Below are 25,238 nucleotides of genomic sequence, written 5' to 3' on the forward strand. Positions count from 1 at the left end.
TGAATAAATGAATAGTAGTTCAGAAATTACTTTGAATTATCACCAAACTAAACAAACAGCACTACAGAGATCTTTAGTCTCTTTTGGTTTTACAGTACGTAGCTTGTAAGGTTCAGCTTGTGCTGTCAACCTCATTCAGCATATAAACCACTGTACAGTCTCTGCAACCCACCAAACAGTTGGTGAAGAAAATTGAATCTATCAGGTGTTTTCAGGTGTTTGTGGAGACCAAAGAAGGGGGTAAAAGGAGGGTGAATGTTGGACTTCCATTCACCTGATGCCCAGCAACACAGAGAAAAAACATCTCAAGCTAACATGTTCACCAAAACAACTTGATTAGCTGGTGGTGCATCTTCTTTGGCTAATGACACAGCTAACCGGTTACCAAACATTTGTTTATTTACACATCACATATTTTATATGTGTAAACCTATTTGGCAATAAACCTGATTCAGAAACCAAGACGGTGACCCCTGTAAAGCGAAACTCACTCAGTTTCATCACCATAAACAACATCTTTGACATTGTCATATTGTCATTTAATACATTGTTATTACCAAAATATGGATCATAGCCAGTGGTGAAAATGGCCTAGTTTTACTGGCGGATCCATACTTGGTGGGGAACATGAGTAGTGTGCTACCTCAAACTGCTCTGAACTAGGACTGCTCTTCAACATAACTACAAAACGTTCTGTCCTTAACTTGCAAGCTAAACTAAGTAGCTTAGAAACAGTATAAAATAGCTATATCTAGACTGTCCGTGTCGGACGTGTTGCTACCTACTGAAGTTCGGTTTAGGCGAGGGCAGCAGGAGGAGCAGGACACGATGCTAAACTATGCTGCAGTTGTAATTCAGCGTTTTTAAAGGGCTTACAAAACAAAATGTTTTTTATTTTATGAGAAATCACACATCCTCTCTCACATTAGCGCTAGTTTAACAGTGGAGTGTTCAGGCCCAGTCAGAACTAACAGCGACACCACTGTTGTCCAAACAAAACTACTAAGATAAAACTATGCAAACTAACTGCGTTACTGCGCCCTGAATATCAACGTGGCTGTCTTCAATTACCGAGCATGAAGAAGTTTACTTTTAGGGTTTTCTGGTAGAAAGACATCAGGAAATCCGGTGACCTAGTTTAAATTCCGACAAAGTCAATATCTGTAATGAGGTTGTGATGGATGAATGGGTCAGTACTTTTATCTGGGAGACTGGGGGTTATGCCCCATGCCCCCCCTTTGAGTCAACATCTTATCAGCTGCTCACTGCTGAAACTAGTAAAGAGCACAATGAAAAACTATATGTTTTATGGTACAACAAACTGAGCTTTATTGGGTATGACTACTGGTTCTTTATGGCAGGAAATGGCACTTTCAGGTGTTAGTCCAATTAACATTCTCATGCCATACTTCCTCTTGCTCATCGCTTATCATGCACCCTCACTTTTCCCTATAACTAGGTGCCCATGCATGTGTATTTCCAGCCCTGATTATAGCAAAACTACACAGCTGAAGAATGGAATACATTGTCCTCTTTTCACAGTCTGTGTAATTTGCCTTTGAATGACATTCTTCACAGCAGACACTTTGACTTGACATGAAAATTCACAATAGCTCTATTCAATGAAGTCACACCAATGTGAAGCACATATAATAAGACTAAATTCATACTATTATATTTAATGTGATTAGTGCATCTGTACGCTCCCTGCCATAGCAGGTCAAAATGTCGCTTTGAAAAAGGTCTGTTTCTAATTATTATGCTACTTGTGACTGATCATCTAACCACCTCACTCACTGTGCCATCTTGACAGACCAGAGTCAGAGTGGAGGTGCAGGATGGAATAATGACCCATAGCATCAACATAGTGCCACAGAGGGTTTCAGCGCTGCCGTCTCTTTGGCCACTCTTTTTTAATGTGGTCATGCCCCATAAACAGCAGTAGGAGGTGTTTTACTCTCATAGATAACTGCACCAAATGGAGGGAAGGTGATTGCTTACTGTGACACCATTGACCGTTATCGCCAAACATCACCACGATGGCACCGCAAGGAGAAATGAGGATAAAAAAAAAAACATCCTTAAGAGTGCCACAAAAGTTGTTAATTTCAAGGCACAGGATGTCATTCCAAGCTTCATGTTGATGCTCCAAATGTGTATGAGACAATGTAAATGAGGCTGCATGTTATATAATGTGACACACATATGCCTTAAACAATCCTGCGTGAATCATAAGAAATGTTCCATAGCATGGTGCAGCCTATGCTTATCTGGTGACGGGATGAGTCACACATCTATTTAAATCAAATACATTCAAATTAGATTAGAGAGATGCGGCTTGATTAAGACGAGTTAGAAAGCAGAGAGTGTTTTGGCAAGCTCTCCATCAGTCTGAAGCCGCCGTCTAGTCAGTCAGGCTGTGGTGAGCTAAGTAGGTCACACTGTCCATGAGAAAAAAGAAACACGAACAGGGCAGGGGAAGGGAAGGGAAGGGAAAGATGGTGGGAAGGATGGATGAGCAGACAGAACGATGGCTTCACTGAAACAAGATGACAGGGCTGAGTTTCCAACTCTGAAAAAATATTTTAAAAAATACTTTGTTGGTGGCAGATGGAGAGCTGGAGCCTTTACCAACAACGTATCCTCTGGCTGCTTCGAGTAGAGTCTGCAGTCAAGAGGGAGAAGAGGCGCTGACGTAAAGCAGAATGTCATGTGAAAGAGTTTATTGTGTACAGACAAGCAAACCCGAGCATGTCACAGAAACCTACTGAACTGAATGTCTCCAGACCCTCTCTCTTATCCCCAGCAGGGCCCCTCCTGTGGGGCTGAGTCTCTGCCTACTTTAAAAGAGTACTCAGAAACGAATAACTGTTATGTTTTTGTCTGGAACTCTTAGTACTTGTCGTATCATTTTCTTTTCTCTGGAACATTTGGCATTTTGGTTTCTTTTTCTCTGGAACTTTCGGTACTTTCTGTATCATTTTCTCTGGAAGACCTGGTATTTTCCCGGACAGCTACTTTCTGGCCCGGATGAAATCCAGCCTGATGTGGACACAGTTAGTTTTCTCCTTTCTAACTACTGAAGTGCTTTAATTGATGCAGATCACAGAACATATGATCGAACAGGAAATACATATTCAAATATTCTTGATTTTGTACCGCAACAACAAGTTTAGCTCATGTGTTTTGTATTTCCTGTTACACTGTGACGTTCAACTTTTCCCTCTCATTTCAGGTCTTCCTCATTTCACTTCCTGCTCTTGTGTGTCTCCCGCTCCTGTGACTGTCTACCCCGCCCTGATTGTTTCCTCCTGCGCCCCCCTCCCTGGTGTATATATCGTCTGTCTCTTCTCCTGTCCTGTGCCAGATCATCTTGTTCCCTAGTGTCAAGCGTTCCAGCATCCTAGTCAGTGTCAGTATCTTGCTGAGAGTCTAGTCAGGTTAGTATTCATAGGAAGTATTATTGATCATGTCTGTTTGTTGGTGCCTTCAATCAATCAATCAATCAATCTTTATTTATATAGCGCCAATTCATAACAGTGTTATCTCAAGACTCTTTCCATAAAGAGCAGGTCTAGACCAAACTCTTTAATTAAAGAGAGACCCAACGATTCAGGAATTCAACATTAAGGATTCAAGAATCCCCACATGAGCAGCATCAGATATTAGATTAGGAAGCAGTGGAGGAAGAACTCCCCTTTAACAGGAAGAAACCTCGAACAGACCCAGGCTCAATGTGGGCGGCTTATGTCAGGGTCCGTGTTGGGTGGAGGTTGGAGAGAGAGAGAGAGACAACACAAACAGCAACCGCCATACTAACAGCGACTATAGCACTGACAATAGGAATGTGACTAAAAACTTAGCAATATGGTAGCACTGAAAAACATGACAAGTGGCCGAGGATCCGCATCAGTGGATCTCTGGACACTTGTCTTTGTTGTTCTGGTACAACAATAAAACTGCACTCTTCTTACCGTCTGTTTGCCGTCGAGCGTTTGAGTCCATATTCTTGTGTGCTTCTGACCGTAACAACTACTTCACTTACAAAAAACGTTCACATTTTTTTATGCAAACTGCATCATGGTGGCATAAATGATAGATTCATCCATCAAAACCTCATTTAAAGAATTTTCAATTTACAGTTTGTACACATGTTGAGCATCTTCATGTCATGATTTTCCTTTTTGCTTGTGGATTTGGGATGTGCACAACAGCCAGAAGTACATGCAGTTTGATTCCATTTATTAGCTACCATCCATAGGGAGCTTAATCCTCGTTATTTTGTAGCCTACATGATGAGCCAGCAGGTTCGCTACTTAACTGACCTTTTCTGGCTATATGGAATAATAAGTTAATAATAATAAGTAATAATAAGTTACACAAATTCATCACATGCCACTCTTGAAATGCAAACAAAACGAGATATACTTTTGTCCAAAACAGAGACCGTGTGCCAACAACCAAAAGAAAAGAAAGAGGAAAGAAATCAGTGAGTAGTGTAGGAGTGGAAGGTAAGGGAGAAAAGGGAACCATGGGGAGGAGAGTTGGAGGAGGAATAACAGGAGCGCCTAATCATCAGAGTAAACTCTCCAACTGTTAGAGAGGCAATTCTAAGTTTGACATGGCGTCATGTGTTCTCAGACGATTTGATCTGTGCAAAGTGAGCTGTTTTTCAGTCACCTCAGACAATGTTATATTTACCAAGTGAGCACAGTAGTAGCTGAATGTACTTCATAAGACATCTCTCTGCCGTGACTGCTGGTTTCTTGCGGCAGAACACCTGAATGAGCTCGATGAGGCCGTTAAAGGGCATTGTCATAACCATGAAAAACAAGGCCATGCTTGATTAACTCACAAGGAGGCAACACAAACCAACTGAAGTCTGTCTCTTTAATCTAGCCAGTGGGGTTGTATCCTTTTGGCTTTATATGGTGTCACATCCAGGACACCAACCAGACTCTCCACAACCGAACATCTGCCTATTCAGGGAGGATATCTGAGAAGCCAGGTCTGGGAAGGAAGGTGGACGTGTTTAGGGAGCTTCAGGAGACTAACATGTCTGTTGTTTTAACATGGATTGCTGCGGTCAGTGATCTATGACATGCCACATGGACGATGGCGCTATCGGTGTTCTCATCACTTCATGCCCCAGTTGCCCAAACATGGTCAGTTCCTTTGACAGTAGCTCTAACCAGACAACAAAGCTCCTCTGCCTGGGGGCTGTTGTTTTGCTCAGTGTGTGTGTGTGTGTGTGTGTGTGTGTGTGTGTGTGTGGGTTTGAGGATATCTGTTCGCTGAAATGTCATTTGGTGACAGAATTGGATGTTCAGAAGAGGTTATTTGCTTTCAGATTTGGGTGAATTTATTCCCATTTTGTCATCATGTTCTAAAAAGCATGAGTAATTTAAAAACTCGCATTTGCCAAACCGGGAGCTGCAGTGCTCTGCTTTCAACAACAAGATGAAACACACACACACACACACACACACACACACACACACACACACACATCTCAGTCTCACTCCCCTTTTCTTGTCTCCTCTCCTCTTCTTGCCTCCTTTTTTCTTCATCTTTTCCTCAAGTCCATTCATCCTCTCCTCTCCTTCCTTTGACACTTCTCTCTGCTGCATCACTGGTGAAGCCACGTGCTCTCTGTTTATCATCAGGAAGGGGAGGGAGATAGAAAAAGAGAGATAGAGACTCTCTCTCACTCTCTCAAATCTCTCTTTCTCTCTCTCTCTCTCATTTTGTCTGGTGCACCCACAGACACACAAACACTCGGCGACGTACACTCCTCCAGTCCTGAGCAGCCCGAGGGACGCACACACAGACACACACAGACCCAACAACAGCTAAACCAGACTGTGCCGATCGGAGAGGCTCTGAACCACACCACAGGTACAGTAAAGCTTTATCTTTCTGGAGCATGATTTTATTTGAACACTTTCTGCCTGAGAATGTGCGAGAAGAGTCGTCCTTTAGTATTTTTGTACTAAAATCAAGGCAAAAACTCTTTGTGAGGCTGACATGAGCACAGTATTTTAACTTTGTCCTTAATCTGTCCAGGAAAGTAGGATTTAGGCTCCCGTGCTGTGGAGCTGTTTTGTGTCACAGGACAACAGGAGTGGGTGGGTGGGGGGGGGGGGGGTTTGGGGGTGTTAAAATGAGGGCAGGACTTTGGGCAAGATGTGTGTGAAAACTACTGCTGAGGCTTTGTACTCTTTACTTTATCTCACCCCCCACCCACAATACACACTCTCACACACACACACACACACACACACACATACACACTGACACACCTCCCATGCCAGCCTCTGCATTGGCGTGAATAGCATGTGGACAGGTTGAATTTATTGTCCCTGCAGGAAACAAAGTGCACCATTTGCACTACGGCAGCACCTATCAACACAACTAAACAGATTAGTATGAAAGGCGACGCATGTTCCAGTGTATCACATCCACAGTAGACTTCTGGTACAGTGTGAACACATATAATAAAGTTCGCTTTATGCGTTTAAGTTGCTGCATCTAGAAAATGTCCTCCCACTTTCAGTAAACGCCACAGATCTAAGTCTGAGTGAATGATGAGTCTACAGTGGGTGGAAGTCATAAAAGTTGATTGAATTTGCTGCAGGCTTGTGTTAGCGGTGCCCCGAATCTCCCTGCATTTGCTGAATGCTGCTGGCAACACCTGAAAGGCTGAGGCTGTAATGACCGATAACGTCACTGTAAAATAATGTGGTTGGGTGTTTTTTCAGAGACTCTTCAGTATTTTAAAATGCCTGGACTCTGCCTGGATAGCCACACTTGTTAAAATGCAACAAATTGTAACTAATAATAATACATCTCACATAATAAAGACTCACATAAGTTGTATTTTTTTCTCAAAGGGCCTGGCTGGGAAAAGCAGAAATATAAATTCACAAAATATATTTTGTTGTGTCCCACTCAAAACCTTGAATACTGTCAGTGTCCTGCTTTATTTTTTAGTCCTCTTACACATTCCTCTGCTCCCGATTTTACCCTTTTATTCTTAAACTATGAAACTTATTCACGTCTGTGCTGCTCCTTCAGCACATGAAGCTGAGCCTGACTTCCCTTTGGGAGCGGGTCTGTTTCTCAGCTTGGGGTTTATAAATAGATTTACAAAGAGCAATACGCTCCAGCTTTTGTTCCTGCATGAGCTACACGGAGCCAAATAGCAATGTTAGCTCGCACCTTATCACTGCCCCACTTAATGCATATGTGGAGAATGGAGTTTTTGGATCACAGTCGCCGACTGTTTACTGGAACCTTCTAACTACTATGAACATGCAAGAAACTAGAATAAAAGCTGTGCTGAATTTGAATTATTACATTAATCATCACCGCCAGGCACACCTCTCTGTATTCTAACCAGTACCATTCCTAAACTGGTGCGCTGGTCGTGATGTGTTTTACGTCACTCAGCAACGATCAGTTTAACGAAGCTGAAGGGGGGAGCAACTGTTGTAATGGAGAAGGCTACAGCAACTAGACATGTCCAGGAAATGTCTCTGATGCTTCAGATGTGACAGGAACTCTGAATGATAAATACATAGATAAATAAAACTCACGGAACTGGAATACGTCACAAGCATACATCTACAGTGTTTGTGCACTTCTTCTCACTGACAGTGCAATGTCTGTCTTAGCCTGTGACATTACATTATCTAATATCATCTATCTAATATCACTTCTCTTCTATTGGATATGACTTTAAGGTAAAAAAAAAAATAGGAGGAATATGGTTTTTATGATTCATACTGTTGCTGATCAACACTCATGAATCATTGATTTAGAAGATTCTGAGATTCGTGGCTTGCAAGGCTTGCTCCGTGTTTCTGGTTCCTTCTGTTTTGAACAGCTCTTCTTGTGCCTTGGATTCCCCAAAACCCCACTCTCAGCCCCCACCCCCACCCCCCCTCCCGCCCACTGGCACTTTCAACAGCTAAACAATGGCGGTTGGCACTGCCAGGGAGCCACTGGAGAAGCAGTGTTGTTATTGCCGTGTTTTGCATGCTGATGTGTTTCTCTTTGCTAGATGTGTCTGTTGGATCTCTGCTCTAATTAGCTAGAGTTTATTGAGAAACGGGACAACAGTATTATTTATGTAAATTACAGTCTGTCGTTGCACTTCTTTTCTGGCCAGTATAGAGGTTGATAAAAGTCGCAGTTACTTCAGCTTTAACGGCCTCAAACTGGTTGTTTCAAGGATGCACAAGCTACTTTTCATAGATTATCTAATAACTAGAATAGTGTCAATCCCTCAATCTTTTCTAATAATTGTTAACCTTTACATTTCTCTCCCTTTTCTCTAATGGTAATTTCAACAGGATCCTATTGATACCCTCTGTCTGCTCTGTGTAGATTTATTGCATGAAGTCTCCTCTTATAATTCTGTGAATCTTATTACTGCCTTTGCACCTGCAATGCACCAACACCAGTACAGTAGATCTTGTCTCTTGTATTTTTATACCCGCTGCTAGATGGGGCCTGGATTGTTTTGGAACTTCCCTCCCAAGGCTGGCTGCACGGTTCCACAGAGCCTCCTGCAGACCATGTACGTAGGATCGTGAAGCCGCTGTACCTGCCCACATAACGTACCATACCGTGCCACACAGGCCTCTCCTTTATCCAGCCTGTGTGGATTTATCTATGGCATTTCCGTCCATCCGTTCCATTCTGTCGATCAGTCAGTCCAGTGTTTCACATTATCATTCCCCAGCAATGGGCAAAAGCCCACAAACGCGATGAAAATTCATCATCTAGTTATTAAACAAACAAGCATAGGACAGCAACAGGCTGAGTAGTCCATCTGCCATCTGACAAATATCTCTTTAGAAATCATTTTAAAATCTCAACAGATACTGGAACAGATACGGGGAATTAGGCTGGGAGCAAAGCCAGACCGTGAAAATTACAATTGGCAGCAGCCTTTTCCAGGAGACGGTTTCCTTATTCTTCAGAATTTGTCGGAAGAATTCCAATTTGTCCCACCTTTTAATGTTTTTATATACATGAGAACCAGATGCCACAAATAATGATCTCTTTATATCAGCTTAGCCAGACCACTTGACTTCACTGACACCCGCTCAATTCAGACTTTGAATGTAAAAAATAGCCGCCAGTGCTTCTGTTTGATGACACCACTGTTTCAAATCAAGAGCTTGTGAAAAAAAATAGCCAAAGAGTTGTCGAAACTCTTCTTTTTCCTGTCCAAACTCAAACTTTCAACAAGTAGCTATGCTTTGAGCCACTTATTGTCAATCACAACCCTTTCAAGCCAAAAGAAGAACCACAAGCAGGACTCCTCGAAGCCCCCCAGACGTGTCCATCCACACCAGTGCATTGGACCAAACCTTGTAGCTCTCTTATAAGCTTTTGGATCCATCTTTCAACAGCATAAAGACTGACACAGCTTGATTGGGTGGTTTTCAGGTAAATCTCACCCTCATTGGTTGACATTACTGTACCCAGAGAAATATGGAGCATAACAACATGTTGTGTCATCACAAATTCACACACACATTGGGTTTTTTTCCCCAATGTGTGTGCTATTGTTTTCTGTCGCCCATCAGCTTTGATGTGCCATCCCAGGGGGGCTGGCTGTCCTGTGTGATTGTCTCAGTCAGTCTGGAAGGAACGGCACGTTCCTCACATCTGTGCATGCAAATGATGACATCTTTGTTATGGAGCTTCAGTGTGTAACGCAATATAGTTCGTCTTCAACTTAACAACTCCAAAAAGTAGAGATACTGTGATAATAATGATTACTTTTGTAAATGAGACAAAGAAAATAGTGATGCTCAGCACATTCATCATCCCCAAGAAGACAGACACACTTTTTGTGTTTTCTATCACAGGAAATAAACGTCATGGTAGGTTCCAGAGTGGATGTCATGATGTGCTAGAGTGAAAGGAATCCATTCATTAATGGAACGCTGCTGCTGACATATTGGTTATTGAATGTCTGCGCCGTGTGCTGTGGTCACTAATGGAGGACGTCTATTAAAATAGAGGATGGCACACCAGAGGCAACAGCTTCATATCACATATGGAAACATGATTGGTGTTTTGAAGTCGTTCTTCATCACAAAACTGAATGCACCTTCCTCTCAGCAAAAAAGAAGAAGGAGATATGAAAAGGTGCCAGACACGGACTGGTACAGAAATACAAATGTGAACTTTTCTTAATAATGGTCATGCATTAATTATTGGGTTATTTGTACAGAACAAAAATAGTAGCCTGATATCTCAGGGTTGTAATTCATCAAGCTAAAAATAACACACGTGGTGCATTTCCCTGTCACCTCCTCCAATTCCTCTCAGCTCCATCTGAGTGTCTGTGAGGAAGCAACAACCAAGTATTTTGAATTTACAACCCTTTAAAGGCCCGTTTTCATCTGTCTTTATTTATTAAAGGTTGTGGCCGATAGATTTTCATCAAAATCTGTTCTGAAGTTCTCTTTGAATGATTGATGATTTGGCTTTACACCTGCAGCCCAGGTTGGAAATAAAATACAGGGCAGTCGCTGCTGTTGGGGTTCTGGGTTATGACCTGTTTTCAGTGGACGCAGTAATAAAACCATGTGTCTCTGAAGGAAACCAGGGAACCATTCATCCCCCCAGTGCGCTCCACTGAGCTTTGCTCCTTGACATCTGGTTCTCCGTTTGGTTCAGGAAGGAGTCCGGCAAACACTCCCCTCTCCCCTCAGTGTACTGCTGGTAGCCACACACTGTCTGCCCGTCTGCCCTGCTGGCATCCATCTTGCTGCCCTGTGGGCGGACCATAGAAACACAACCACTAGAGTGGACATTTGGTGGCATTTTTCAGAGTGGCTGGCGGACGATCCAACTGTGCCATTCAGCTTGAGCCAAATAAATACAAGTCGTGGTGTGTTAACGTTGGTGAATAATGCTAAGATGTAGTGTCTGACTGTAGCTGGTGGCCTTATCGTGATAGTAGAGATAAATTGAGAGAGATAAATTGCATTCTACGATTACCATACACTATAACTCCAAACGTATCTGGGCACCACAGCATTACATCCATGTTTGAATGTTGAATATGTTCCCCCAAAACAATGATCATCGCTGCTAATCCTGCCCTAACTCTCCACCAGACCTTTGGAGCCTGGCTGCAGGAGCTGGCTCCCATTTAGCTACAAGAGCATTAGGAAGGTCCATCATTAATGTATTAATGTATTACTTGCATACTGAAAATTTTAGTTGCTTTAAAGTGATATGATTACATTGTCTTCTTCTTTTGTTTTAGTCAAGAGTCGTCAGGGGAACGCGTTATTCATCATTTTCTCAGACAGCTTCATAATTCTGTAAAAACTTTTGATGATGGATATTTCTTCTGGCTGAAAACAATTCCAATGAGAAGTAAGCTTGAACTTATGTGTAGTCATCTAGACTGAGAACGTGATGAATATAATCATCTATCCTTCACAGGTCACTTTTTTCTAAAACACAACAATCCTTTATGGCCTCTGCATATGTGGCTGTGCAAAGCTATCTTATCAGACAGCATTGATGTTACAGATTATTATTATTACAAATTATCGGCCTCTGTGATCGGCTCATGTATCACCGCCCCGTATTATGAATTCTGATAGAAGTCACAGCCTGTGGACTGTTTGTAAGGACCATCTAGTCCATTTAGCGCTGGCAGGGTCGTTGGGATGAAGCACTTGACAGAAAAAAACGCTGCACGTGGGTTTTGTTTCCACGACTGCATTTTATTGTTTTATTTATTATGTTATATACATATGTGTATCTGTTTATCTGGCATTGGCTTTTCACCAACTGAGGATGCTTGACCTTGTACTTTGCATACAAGCATGCATACAAGACTCATACAACATATCTGCTCCCATAATGGGCTTTTCTGTCTCTGTTGCGATACTTCCTGTCTTATAAATCTCAGAATAGACTGACAAGGCCAAAACAAGATTCTTCTCCATTTTCGTGGTTTCCTGGGTGACATGTCCTGCCCCGTCTAGTATATGAATAGTTTCCTGACAAGGACCAACAGTGACCAGCAGCTTTCTGAAAAGTTCAGAGATTTACAGCAAGAAGCAGTCAGAGCACCCTATGGAAACAGTCAAAGAGCCATGATAAATCTATTGGCTGCTGTTCTGGTTGTCCTCCAGAACAGGGCCAACTATTTTGTCCTGTCTTTACTCATCGGGGGATTAATGAACATAGATTTAGCCGTGATTTTTGCTGTCAATATTTCTTTATTTACATTTTTATTACAATTTAGTAATGAGATAAAAGCACACCAATGAATACTTATTGTCCAAATTTTTGTTGACAGTTCATCCCTGAGATGTTGGATAGGGTTGAGATCAAGTTCTCTGCAGACCAGTCAGGTTCTCCCCAAACAAACTGGCCAAACCATTTTCTTTATTGATGTGTCTTTGTGCATGGGGACATTGCCATGTTGAAACAGAAGGCTTTCTCCAAACTGTTGCGGACAAAGTTGGAAGAACATTACATTTAGGCCCCTAATTGGTACATAATTCCTCCTTCACCACCAACAGTTGGTGCTGTGGCTCCAGAAACAACACCTTTCTAGTGACCACCATAATTCTAGGCTTATGTTCTGCTATTTGGAAACACATCCCATGAAGCTCCTCACAAACAGTGCTTTTGCTGACAGTGCTTCCTGCTTCATCTGGGGGGAGTAAAACCAAAAAAGAAACGATTCTTAGATGCTACTTCCGTCAGCGCAACACCCGTTCTGTGTACACGAACACATGTAGGTAGAGCAACTCGACATGAGTGATTGATATCTTATCACGTGTCATGTTACTGGAACCAAAATATCTTTTAGGTCCCATTCTAGTGCATTTGTTGCAGGAGATTACATGTGTGCTTGTTTTATGCACCTGTTGGTCACAATGGGTGTGGCTTAGGCAGCTGAACATACTTATTAGAAGGAGTGTCTGCATACTTTTGAAGATAAAGGCTGTGTCTAAAATGTAAAGGTGTAGTATGTGGTTTTGGATTTAGAAACATTTGTCTAGATTCATAGCAGCAACTGCAAAGCCACTAAGAAGTCCATTTCTGCACAGAATACTGTCAATATATGTTAAAAGCCTCTAGAGGGACAAACATGATGGCTGAGGTCCCATTCGGTATTTGTTATAGGCTGGACCTTGCTGCTACCACTTAAAATGGGAAAAATCTCCAAGTAAACACAAGAAAATCGAGATTATTTATGATAAAACAAAGTATTATTAAGTAAACAGAGGATAGTAAATATCAAAATGAATAAATTATAAAAGATCTGAGCCATGAGCTTTGTTATCTGTTGCACCCTTAACAACAACTGTAATGAACAAGGTGGAATTTGCACGAAAAACAATGATCTACCCTCCAGGTGACTTCAGACGCTGACTTGACAAAGGAACGAAAACAGATAGAAAACAGCTAAATGCGCAAATTTTCCAGGGAGTTGGGGAGTTGTTTGCCAGCCAACATGTTTCAGGCTGGTGTGAATAGTTTTTTTTTTTTTACCTTGGGCTATTGTGCCTGTTTAAATTTACAGCAACATAACTGACAGTTCACTCTTAATATTTAGGCCATGATATTACACTATAGTGGAGGTAACAGCTACGGTGTAGCTTTTATGCTGATGTGACACAGGATTGTGCAGGTTTCCACATTGGTAAGGTTGTCTTATCAAACTATGCTCACTGCTTATGGATTTGCTGAGCAAAGTCCCAGCTGTGAACTCATCCCTAACTTTGTGTGGAGTGATGTTTCAAAGTGTGCTCAGCCACCTGAGTACCACTGGCCTCTTGTCCATGGTTCCAACAAGGTAGAATAAGTATATGCAAACCCGGACATGAGTGGGCTTCATATTAAACACTGATCTCACCTCAGGCAGTGGCAGCTCTTCAACCAATCAGCACACTCCTTCAGAAGTGGGAACATATTTTAGGATATACATCAGAGCAGGATTCAGATGAGTTAAGCATAAAATTATTCTTGGCATGCAGGTTGTAGTGTTAATAAAGTGTCCGGACACTAAACTCAAAAAACTCCAAATCTGATTTCTTTAACTAATACATTTACCACTATATTTACACATAGGGCAGTATTTCATTTCACTTTTGAGGGGCTGCAATAATCATTCAAACTCTACCAGTATATAGTAATAGTAAATGGCTGTGGCTCTAAGGTAGAGTGGGTCGTCCCTCAATCGGAAGGTCAGTGGTTCGATGAGTCAGCATGTCGAAGTGCCCTTGGGACACTGGGACACAAGACACTGAACCCCATCTCGCTCCTGAAGCAGCTCCAGTGTGTGAAAGAACAGTCTCCTCCAACTTAGATTCCTCCTGAATGAATGATGTGTGAATGGGTGACTGAGGATGTGATGTTAAAACTGCCTTGAGTGGTTGAAATGACTAGAAAGGTGCCGTACAAATACAGACCATTTACCATCTATCAATAATTTTGACAGCGGGATGAGGGAGATTGAACCATAAACCCTGTGATCAATAAATAACCAGCTCTACCTCCTGAGTCACCCTTTAAAACTCCTCTCAACTTTACAAGAAAAAAAAAGTCTGACACATCCTGTGTTTTGAGTTAACTTCTCCAAAGCAGCTGCTTACTGGCTCACTTTCAGGGCTTTTAAATAAGAAAATACGTCATAAATTTGAATATATATAAAGTTAGTATATTCCATCATGTGTTTAGTACAATGAAGTGCGTCCCACTGTTTACCAGGGGGGACACCAAATCCCTGCTGCCTCAAATTGAAACCATTAGGTGGTTTCCTACACGGAGGAAAATGCTGCTGCTGTCTGATCCTGTCCTCATCGATGGACAGATTTACAAACATGATCCATAAAAGAAGATTGCGCGGAACTTACCGGACTTCAGACCAGCGTAAACATTTTAGTCGTGGGTGAGGTGGGCATGAAATATCAGGTTAGAGATGTAAATGTCCCCTGGTGCCCCCTCATGGTGCAGACTCTGCTGTTAAGTATCCCAAATGCCATTGTATAAAATATGTAAAATAAAATCTAGAAGACCAGACTGTAAACTTTGAAAGGAGAATTCAAACATTCTGGAAAAGACACGTTTGCTCAACTCCAAATTTTCAGAGGTTAGCTTATGGTGGCTAATGCTAGCTCTGTATTTGCTGGATAATGGACGTTACTGAGTCGGTCCACTGGCTTTATCACCCCTCTCCACTTGTGATATCGCACTTTTTAGCTTTCACCCTGATCCCACAAATGCCAGCTGTGATCACAGTGGCGGATTCACTTTAAAACGTTAAGTCTCAATTTGTTGCCTCAACAGCAGGGAGAACCAGGCTTGTATAACAGACTGGCTTTTATTCCTAATTTCCCCTGTTCCCTGTTAATGCTCACTACTTCCTCCATGTTGTCTTGATAATACGGGATAATGCATTTCATCCAGCCTCCACTTTGTTGTTAGGTTTTTAATCTTGAAAATGCTTTTATGTGAGAATTTAGGGTAACTGGTTTGGTCTCTTATTTGGGCCACAGAACAGACAGGAGGGACAGATCACAGACAAGGTTCAGGGCTAAAAATACCAGGCTACTAAAACTGATTGTCAGCCGACATAAAATGATACCATAATGGAAATCTGTAAGACAGCCCAGAAGGACTGCACTTTGTTGGGAAGCTCAATTATTTTGAGGTGTGTGATCCCCCAATTAAGTACAATAACAAGTAGGTCCATGTTGGCTTAAAAACCAATTTAGAATTTTCTAGGTTTTTTACAATTTATATTCAGTCAGTTAATAGTGGGATTTATTTAATATGGGATTTTAAATTGGTTTTAAATTGAATTCCAGGCAGCATTAAAGGGATCTTTAAAGCTTTTAAATTTGTCCTTAAGAAACCTGTCAGTACTCCAAGTGAATGAATAAAGAAGACTGGAGATTACAGAGGCTCAGTGTTCTTAACCACTGGAAACTGACATTAACCTGACCCCTGCACAGCGGCTGCTGTAATAACTCCCAGCAGAAACGGAGACCCTTGAGGGGACACCGCCCTCTCACACCCTGACTCTCATGCCACCACTGAGAGCTAAGGCAGAAATAGAGTGTTGTCTAAAGTGTGAGCACACCACTGTGTGACTGGACACTCCCTGTGCCCTCCTTCTTCTCTTCTGTTGCACAGGAATCGGCTCGCTGGCTGTTTACGAATGCGAAAGGACGCAGCGTTCAGTCCAGCAATGAGTCTGCTTCTCTTACTGCCTGTGCAGCTGACTTTTTGGATACCGTGTGCGATGTGTTTTAGTGACACAGAGCTTTTATCTCACAGCGCTGACAAGAAAGATTTTCATGCCAGAAGGAGAAAGTGCTGCTAAGGGTTTCAGTCTGGAGCTGATAGCTGATATTTAATATTTAATCCAACCCTCCGACATAGATATCTCTGCTCTGGGTAGCTTCTTCGCCAGAGACAGCTCCTCTAGACATTCAGCAGCTATAAATAATTAATGCTTCATTTTGAATGGTGGGAAGAGCTGGGCTGCTAACTGCCATTTAAAGACACTTGTAAGCAGTGTTGTGATTACAGCACTGGCTATAAGGTGCATACGAACACATGCGCCAGCAGGTGGATCTGTTCATATTGCACGTGTGTGTGTGTGTGTGTGCACAGACCAACATGTTAGGTGATGGTGATGTGTAGGAGGGACTGCCGAGGCTTGTCAGTCAGGATTAACATCTCCTGGAGGAAGCTCCTCCACGAATCACTTCCACTTAGTTCAGTAACACCAGCAACTGAGAGACATCAAGTTAAGCAAGAGGATATATGTACTCTGTGTGTGAGTGTGTGTGAGCAGAAACATACTGAAGCATGTCGTTTCCTACTGCCCATATAGTGGGTGTGATGCAGCTAGAAGTTGTCAGCCTACAATGGCTTTGCTGTGCACCTGTATAATTATGACTGACTGTTACTACTCAGCTGGCTGCCACACAGCCATGAATGAGCCGATAACTGTCGAGCATGAATGCATTTGTTTGTGATGTGTGACTAAGGGTGAAGTAGGAAGTGAATGCTTTTGAAATGCAATGTGTAACATATAGAGTACAGTAGATCACCTCAAGCTACAGTGGCACAATGAACGCACCGGACCGTTTGACGTTTGCTTTTATTGATTTGCCAAGCGGACTTTCCAGGAATCAGCGGGCGAAGATATCCACTGTATTCTGCTTCATTCCAAGGCCTGAGCTGGCTGAACAAGGACCATGAAATTGGGTCAGACAAATGCTCAGTGAAGATGACTTGAAACAGAACTGCAGTAGACAAAGGTTCTATTGATTTCAGCCTTTCCAGACTCAATTTCCAGTGTCTGTGTTGTAACAAGCAGTTCCTGTAGCTTCCATGCTCACAATGGGAACGGGAACATGTCGATGTTTAGCAGGTATCATGTTTAGCCATATGCACTGACTCACTCAGATTTGCTTATTAGCAGCGAACGCAGAGCACAGCTGAGGCTGATGGGAATATCATTTGTTTCGCAGGTATTTGGTCATAAACCAAAACAGCAATGGAACAAATCGGGAGCGACCTGATGAACACCTCCCAATAAATGATGATCATAAATGTCTGTAAATAGACATAGCGACCACTTTCTTCATGAGTAGTTTGTGATTAACTGAATCAGTTGCTGAACAGCAAAAAAACTCGTAACGACTCATTAATTACACATTAGTTGCTCTTTTTCTGCACCCCGGTGGTGCATCATACTGAGCAGTTACATTTTAATGTGGGATTAAATAAGCAACAAGTAACAGGAATTTATGATATAATGAGGGATTACTTAGTCACTACTTAGTGTAGTTACCCAGGTGGTTAGATGCAGGGTAAGGCCACACTGCTGTACTGCTGGTGGTGGTTATGTTTCTCTGGGGTTAGGATTAGGGTGGGGGTTAGATACAAGCTGGGTTTTTTAAAAAAATATCCAGCTAAAGTAAAGCTGTAGCAGTCTCTGTTTCTGTGTCCTTGTTACTTTACCACTCACTGGTCCTCATCATCCGACAGAAGCATCCAGGTAGTGGTGTGTGATCCCATTAAAGGGGACGAGTGGGAGGGAGGGAGGGAGGGAGAGAGAGAGAGAGAGAGAGAGAGAGCATTGTGTCCTTCAGCGGGCTGTTATCTGCTTTGAAGTGTGGCAGCCATATGTCTAATTAATACACCTGAACAGAGTCAGTAACCGCGCAGCCTGACAGAACCAGTGAAGAGAGACGAGCAGCTTTACTCAATGTGTTGGAATCGTTGACTGAGCAGCTTTTCTGGTATATTGAGCAAACTATAGAAATAAAAGGAAGCAAGAACATTCAGTGTGACACTCACATCCCACCAAAGTTTCGGCTCTGGTGCTTTTATTGACGTAGTTGCTACTATTTTCTTACGATAGACAAACCACTCAGAGCCTGTCTTGCCAGTGAAAATCTCTCTCCTAACTCGGCCCTCCTGTCTGCTGCTCGCTCTGCCTCTGACTCTTTGTGCTGTCCCGGTTTCCAGGTATTGATTCAGTGATTGTATATTAGATCCGATGCTTCCCCTCCACATGGTTGTGCCACTGATTTTCTGTCTGACAGGTGGGAAGCTTCTCTCTGAGCCTCTTTACGGTCCCTTAAAGATCCCCACGGTCACTGGACGACTGGGGCTCTGATCTTCAGTCAGCGTAGATGATGGTTATAGATATGAAAAACTGAATATTACTAAATGTTAAAATCTAAACCTGCACTAGTTAGGTCTGGTACGATAGCTACTTTTGTCAGATGATATATTGTCCCAGAGATAATTGTGATAAATAATAATATTACCATTTTATGCCACTGATGGTAATGAAAGTTTGAATTTAAATGGTAAACCCTGTTTTTCTTTCTGGCATCATGTTCTCATGTGAACAAACACATGTGAAGACAGTGGGCGATATCCAAGTCAATGATTTTATATTAACAGTGGGTCAAGTGATGTATAATGTAAAAGGGGTGAGGCTGGTGAACTGTCACCTACCTCTCTCAGCTCAGCTCAACTGAGAGTTTGGCCTTTTTTAGCTCGTTGTTTTGGTTTTTTGCAACCCTGCTCTCATCAGCCTCCTTTAGCAGGCAGCAGTTTTCAGTAAAGATGTTACTGTACACCACCTGCCCACCACAAAACCACAGACAGTCAAACTGAAAACATGCACGGCATTTGCGAAGCAGCCGAGGAGCCAGATATTTCCCGTAGGAACCGGTTCTGTACAAAACAGATGCTGGAAGGAGAGTGAAAACTGGACTCGGATAGTCGACAACACAACTGAATGCTAATGTCAGACTGTGTCTGCTGGCAACTATTTGCAAACACATTAACCATAATGATGGAACATCAAGGTGTTTTCAGCTTGTTCCACACTTCAATCCTGCTTTAAACATCCATTTATTCCGGTACAAATGAAAATATATATCTTTTATATAGTCGAGCACAAATCACTGCTGAAGTGAACTTCATCACACAGCAGATGATGATTATGATGCTTTTTGTTGATTATGAATCGTTGTAATACATGAATGTAAAATCAGTTTATTAGTGTCTGTAGTTCACTGAGTTTTGTAGAAGTTGTGTAGAAATTCCTTCTTTGTTGATGTTTTACTTTCTGCTGAATCGCCTCATTGTGGGGTTTTGGCAGCTTCGTGAGCCAGTCTGGACATGCTTGGTGTGAAATGTGTTGTTTGCTCCAAAAAAGCTCTAATCTAACACAGAAATAAAGACTAGCTGTTTTAGATTTAAAACGTCTATTTAGATCACGGCTGGGAACAGCGTGAGGCGGGGATCATGCTCAAATCTTATGTTTAATATGTTTACATTTTTCCGTCCTTCGTCGGAACTGCGAGAAAGATCACAGTAGTAATCAAAGATAATAAAAATGGAGCCTCATGACCCTATATGAACTGGGGGGAGGGAGGATGAGGAGGAGGAAAAGAAAACAAAGAGAAAGGCAAAGAGAAAAGGTTACTATGGTGCGATGATGAGAGGTGTAATTTGGCAAGATGCACTTGTGAAGGTAGAACAAAAGAGACATTATGTGTAATTTAGAGCAGGAGAGGGGAGAGCTATGATGTCACTTCTACCAGTTAATACAACAACAGTGCAGATAGTATTCATACTACGGTGTCAGCTCTTTGTGAATAACCCAGCGTGAAGCGAAAAGTACAAAGTAACAAATCCTGACAAGCTGGTCTTAGAAGATGGCGGGAAATGGTGTGTATTATAAAAAAAAAACATTGAAGAGAAGGTGAGCCAGACCCAATGGGACTACAAGCTGAGTTGTCATAGCAACCCCGTCTGAGAACGAAAAAGGAAAAAAAAAAAAAAAAAAAAAGAGGGAGAGAGAAGAAAAGAGGACAGGTCCATTTTGTTCTCCTCAACATTCTGCCTTAAAAGCACACAGTTTTCTCCCCAAACTAGAAAAAAAAACCCCATTTGTTCTGAGAGACAAAGCTCTTTTTTTGGCAGTGTTCCTTCATGAAAGAGAGGACATAGAAAACAGGTCCGTAAATAACTTCTCACCCACTGACACTTTGGCTGCCTGACCACGGTTGGTTGCGGGATGAAGAGAGGCTTTGAAGTTAGTCCCCTGCACTGTGGAGAGTGGACTGTGATGGCCGCATACCTCACTGCTCAACTCAATGGCCTTATTGGCAGCGCTGTCCCTCAGACACAACACACAGCAGGTCGTGGATTCTTAAATAAAAAGATAAAGAATTCAGTTATGTTTGGGTGACATGACGCAGCACGAGCCACAAGAGTATAAGAATCAAAGTATAAAAGTTGCCAACACGTTAGCTGCCGTCATCACATTAGCAGGCTCACATGAAGCTATGCAGAAGCATGTGCGTCATGGAATCTTATCAAATGTTTTCTTTCACACATGTGGATGTCCAAAAGGCCCCTTTAGTGTCTCTTAGTGGCTGCAGTGTTTGTAAGAACCATAAGGCATAAGACTCTTGATGTGTCATTGTAGGCATACAGCAAAATTATGTTTGGTGACTCTCAGCAACAGAAAACTAAATATAAGAACAAGATGAGGACAAGACTAATAACAAGATAAAAAAAGGAGAAACATATATATATATAAGGCCATGTCCTCTATCCATAATAAATACATTTAAAAGATGACAGTGAACAGTGACAATCAAAACAGCGCTGGATAAAAAGCTATATCATCTTTTGGCCATCAGTCCTCAGCAGCTGGAGGAGGGTGGTGGAGACTACAGCTGTGCCAGCTGACATACCACAGTAACAACACAAAAACCAAATTGTGCTACGTGGTGATTATTCTTTAAATGAGGCGCTCGATTAAAGTGATGATGTGACCAGATTTAAAGGCCCACAAAAAGAAAGAAAGACTAGAAACAGGAAGTACACAGTCACACAGTGGTTTTCCAACTACATGCATTGACATCTCTTATCAACAAAACAACAAAAATACCACAGTCGCACATCACGTAAAGCATTAAATCCAAGGAGGACAGCAGCGGTATCTTTCCAGCGGCAGCAGTGGCGTCATGAGGCCAAATATAGCCGGTGTAATGCAATGGTAATTGATTTCACAACCAGCTGCCTTACATAAGCGTGTCAGAGTGAATAGAGATGGTGAGAAAGAGAGGGATGAGAGGGGGTGCAGTGAGCAAAAGGAAAAGACAAGAGATGGTAGGATGATATGGCACGCAGGAGAAAGACGAGAAGGAAAGAATTGAAGCGACAGACAGGCTTTGAAGAAAAAAGTGGCAAGACGACAAAGAAAGATGTCAAAAGATGGCAAGAAGAAGGGATGAGATGCTAGGAGACAGAGCAGGAGGGCGTGTGAAAAGAGTTGGAAGAACCTGACTGTCAAACAGTGGCAACATATTCAGCCAACAGAGACAAAAAAAAGAAGCAGAGACATCGTTTGTTAGACAAGCAGAGATTTACCAGCAGGGAACGGCGAGGCAGGAGCAGCAGACGTGACACCTGGATGGAAACAACATATTTATTCTCTTACCTACACCGAGTGGCCATGTTGCATGCTTGTGCTCTAACAAGTATCTTTTGAAGTCAGAGTTTAAAGCCTTAACGTAAAAAAGTACTAATTGAAATGTTTATGTTATAAATGGATCAATCTGGATCTTTACCGGTGACTGTTTGGGTTTTTACATCCTACAAATTTCGGTTCTCATCAATTTCCAGCAGTAAGTAGCTGTTTTCAGGGGGGAAAAAAAGCTCTCATTAATTCAATATACGCAGCTTACACAGCACCAGACGTAGATATCTGTCCAAGGACGTGGTGGAGACCAAAATAGAGCTAAGTGGGCAGTGGATACTGGAGTTATAATCTTCAGGTGATGAGAAACATGAAACCAAATGAATGCTTAAGATGCTCTCTGTCTGCTGTGTTAGTAAATGACTAAATGATTAGTAAACTTGATCACGGAAATCAATTACCAATCAATGTACAAGGTTAGCAAAACAACATCTCGAGCTCATGTGTGGATACAAAAGTAAATGAATAAATGATAATAAAAAATAAAAGTCCATAATTACAAATGGTCAAGCCTTCCTTTAACTTCAGACTGACAATTTCTTAATAATACCATCTACAGTACGTGTATATGTGTGTGTGTATGCAGTGATAGAGAACATATAATACATGTTGCATGTCCAACACGTCCTCGTACTGTAACAAGCCATGTCAATTCTGATTTATATGGCGCTAATTCATAAAATGCTCCAAAACACTTCAGGTCAAGACCAAACCCAAAATGACATATCTGCCCTCTGAAAGATGGTTAGGATGAGATAAGTTATGTGATGTGATGTGAGTTAATGTTTAGTAACAGTCACAGTTTGGTTAGATTTAGGCACCAAAACTACTTCAGTTTAGGGAAAAAAATCACAGTTTGTGCTAAAATTGTATTTTAGTTACAGAAGTGAAGTTACATGACATTTGTGATCTTCAATCAATCAATCAATCAAACAATCAATCTTTATTTATATGGAGTTCATAACAGTGTTATCTTTCCATAAAGAGCAGGCCTAGACCAAACTCTTTAATTAAGATTTAATTAAAAATTGGTTTCACACAGGACATCATCAATAAAGGTCCTTTGTTTGACCCATCCAGCCGCCTTCTCAAATGGACTTTGCTGCTTTTTAGATTGTGCCACATGACTTCCTCCTTTGCTCCCGACATAATTGCTTCGGCCTCTGGATGCCGCTTATACATATTGTTGTTTTTTAAATCCCCTTGAAAAATCAATCACTGTTGCTGTTTCCAGCGTGAGGACGAGCTGTGCGTGTCTCATACGTGAGTTGTGTGTGAAGTTTTTTATAGATCAATAAACCCCCAAACCATGGGAGAGAAACTGTTTTCACAGTAATGCAAAAAAATGTTTTTAAAGTGATGCAAATTTAGAGAAAATCCAGTATGATGTGCGCAGATGGTCCTGGAGGCAGCACTGTAAAGTGGAGGAAGGGGTTGTTATTGAAGTGAATTAAGGATAAATCCTTTAGGATGTTTTTTTTTTTTGCATCTTTCATGCTCAGTGCTCATTGCTGTGCTTTCTTAGATAAAGTGAAGCGGTAAAGTGTTCGTTTTATTTGTATTATCACTCAAGTGCCTGTTGATGGAGCTCTTTTCTTTGTCTGTTTGGCTTCAGATGGTTCTCAGACTGTCTGATGCATTTTGAGTTGATCTTTTGAGTTGTCTAGTGTGACGTAAAATAAGTCAGAGAAAATAAATCAAAGTTAACTTTTGCCTTCATAAGGGACACATACACACATCCATCCATCCACCCCGTCCCCGTCCTCCCTACGCCGTCGCCTAAACAGTGGGGAATGGAGGCATTGACAGGCTTAGTGAACAATTCAATTTAGAAAACGTGTGTGACGTTAGTACGGTACAAAACATTATCTGCAGTGTAATGTCAATACAGAGTAGTAAAAAAAAAATATGACTAATATAAACACATCACTGATTTATGCTTTTTGGAGGAAGTTAAAGGATTAGTGAAGTGGAGATGAAGGAGGAAAGTGATGACGGAGGGAAACAGCAGACAGAGAGCTATAAAGAGAGGCAGCAGGAGGAAGAGCGCTGGTGTTGTTTGCCCTCTCTTCTCATATTAATACTCCTCATGGCTCCGTTCCAGTGGCCTCGGAAAGGTCACACTCACACGTTTAATAAACTGTTCACGACGGGAGGGAGGGTGTAGAGAGAGGGGAAGGCGTAAAAAAAAGAGTGGAGAAAAGGGGAGAAAAACAAAATTAGGTCTCCTCTTAAGTCTACATGTGTGTGGTTTTCAAGGCTGACAGATCAACTGTTGACAGCAGGGTTTTTTTTTTTTGTTTTATGTTTTCATATTTTTAAATGTTACAGGTTTGATGTGGAAAAAAACCTAAGCCGCCATTGATTCCTCATTAGGATAGCAGCACAGCACTGATAAGATGGAGTAAGATTTTATAGTTAAAGCTTAAGAAGCCAGTAAAGCCGAGACTGATAAAACATGTCACGTGTAACGTTTTGTGATCTATTTGAGACACCACATCACACTTCGTTCTGATGAAGGCTTTTGGACACGGGCTGGTTTGATCTCCTTTGTGTGTAAAATAAGATGCAGGTACCCTGAGTTGTGAGGTTAATCAGACATAGAAGAACATGGCAACACGGCTAAAAAAAAAAAAACGCTTCCCAGCAGTTGGCATATTACACTGTCATCATTACCCAAAGACAAGGAAATCAAAACTACAAAAAAATAATCCTATAATCCCTTGAAGCCCATCTTTTGTAATGGTGATGTGCTGTCTGTACAGACTCGAGTCAGACTCAAGACTTATTTGAGATATAAGTGCCAAAAGAGACTTGACCTGGTGACCAATAAATAAATAAAAGTTGAAAAAAATGTCCTTGGGAGCTCTGCTAAACTGTTCATTAGGATTAATTAATAACAGAACCAGAATAACCTCTCCATAACAGTTACAGTGGTGGAGACTCTGAATTCAGATAAATTAATTAGTCTATACAAGTTTATATATAAGTAGCTCAGTAGTTTCCCCTCCTCTCCACATCAAACCTCCCACAGCCAAACTCAGGCCTGATCCTGGTTTGAAAGTGACCAATCAGAGATGTGTTAAGCTCAAACCCAGCAGCAGTACAGGGACACTACGATGTTCCAGATTTTTTGCAGAGT

The 25,238-nt window shown here is 41.7% G+C and overlaps 1 protein-coding gene across 1 annotated transcript in view; it reads left to right on the plus strand.

Moving 5' to 3' along the window:
• The first annotated feature begins 5,767 nt into the window (after positions 1–5,767).
• The window catches only part of ndrg4 (NDRG family member 4), a 50,121-nt gene continuing 30,650 nt past the window's right edge, over positions 5,768–25,238 (plus strand). The window contains exon 1 of the mRNA XM_070830137.1: positions 5,768–5,898. The gene's annotated coding sequence lies outside the window, so the exon portion shown is untranslated. The remainder of the gene's footprint in view (positions 5,899–25,238) is intronic.

Source organism: Pempheris klunzingeri, chromosome 5 (genome assembly GCF_042242105.1).
Source record: "Pempheris klunzingeri isolate RE-2024b chromosome 5, fPemKlu1.hap1, whole genome shotgun sequence".
NCBI lineage: Eukaryota > Metazoa > Chordata > Actinopteri > Acropomatiformes > Pempheridae > Pempheris > Pempheris klunzingeri.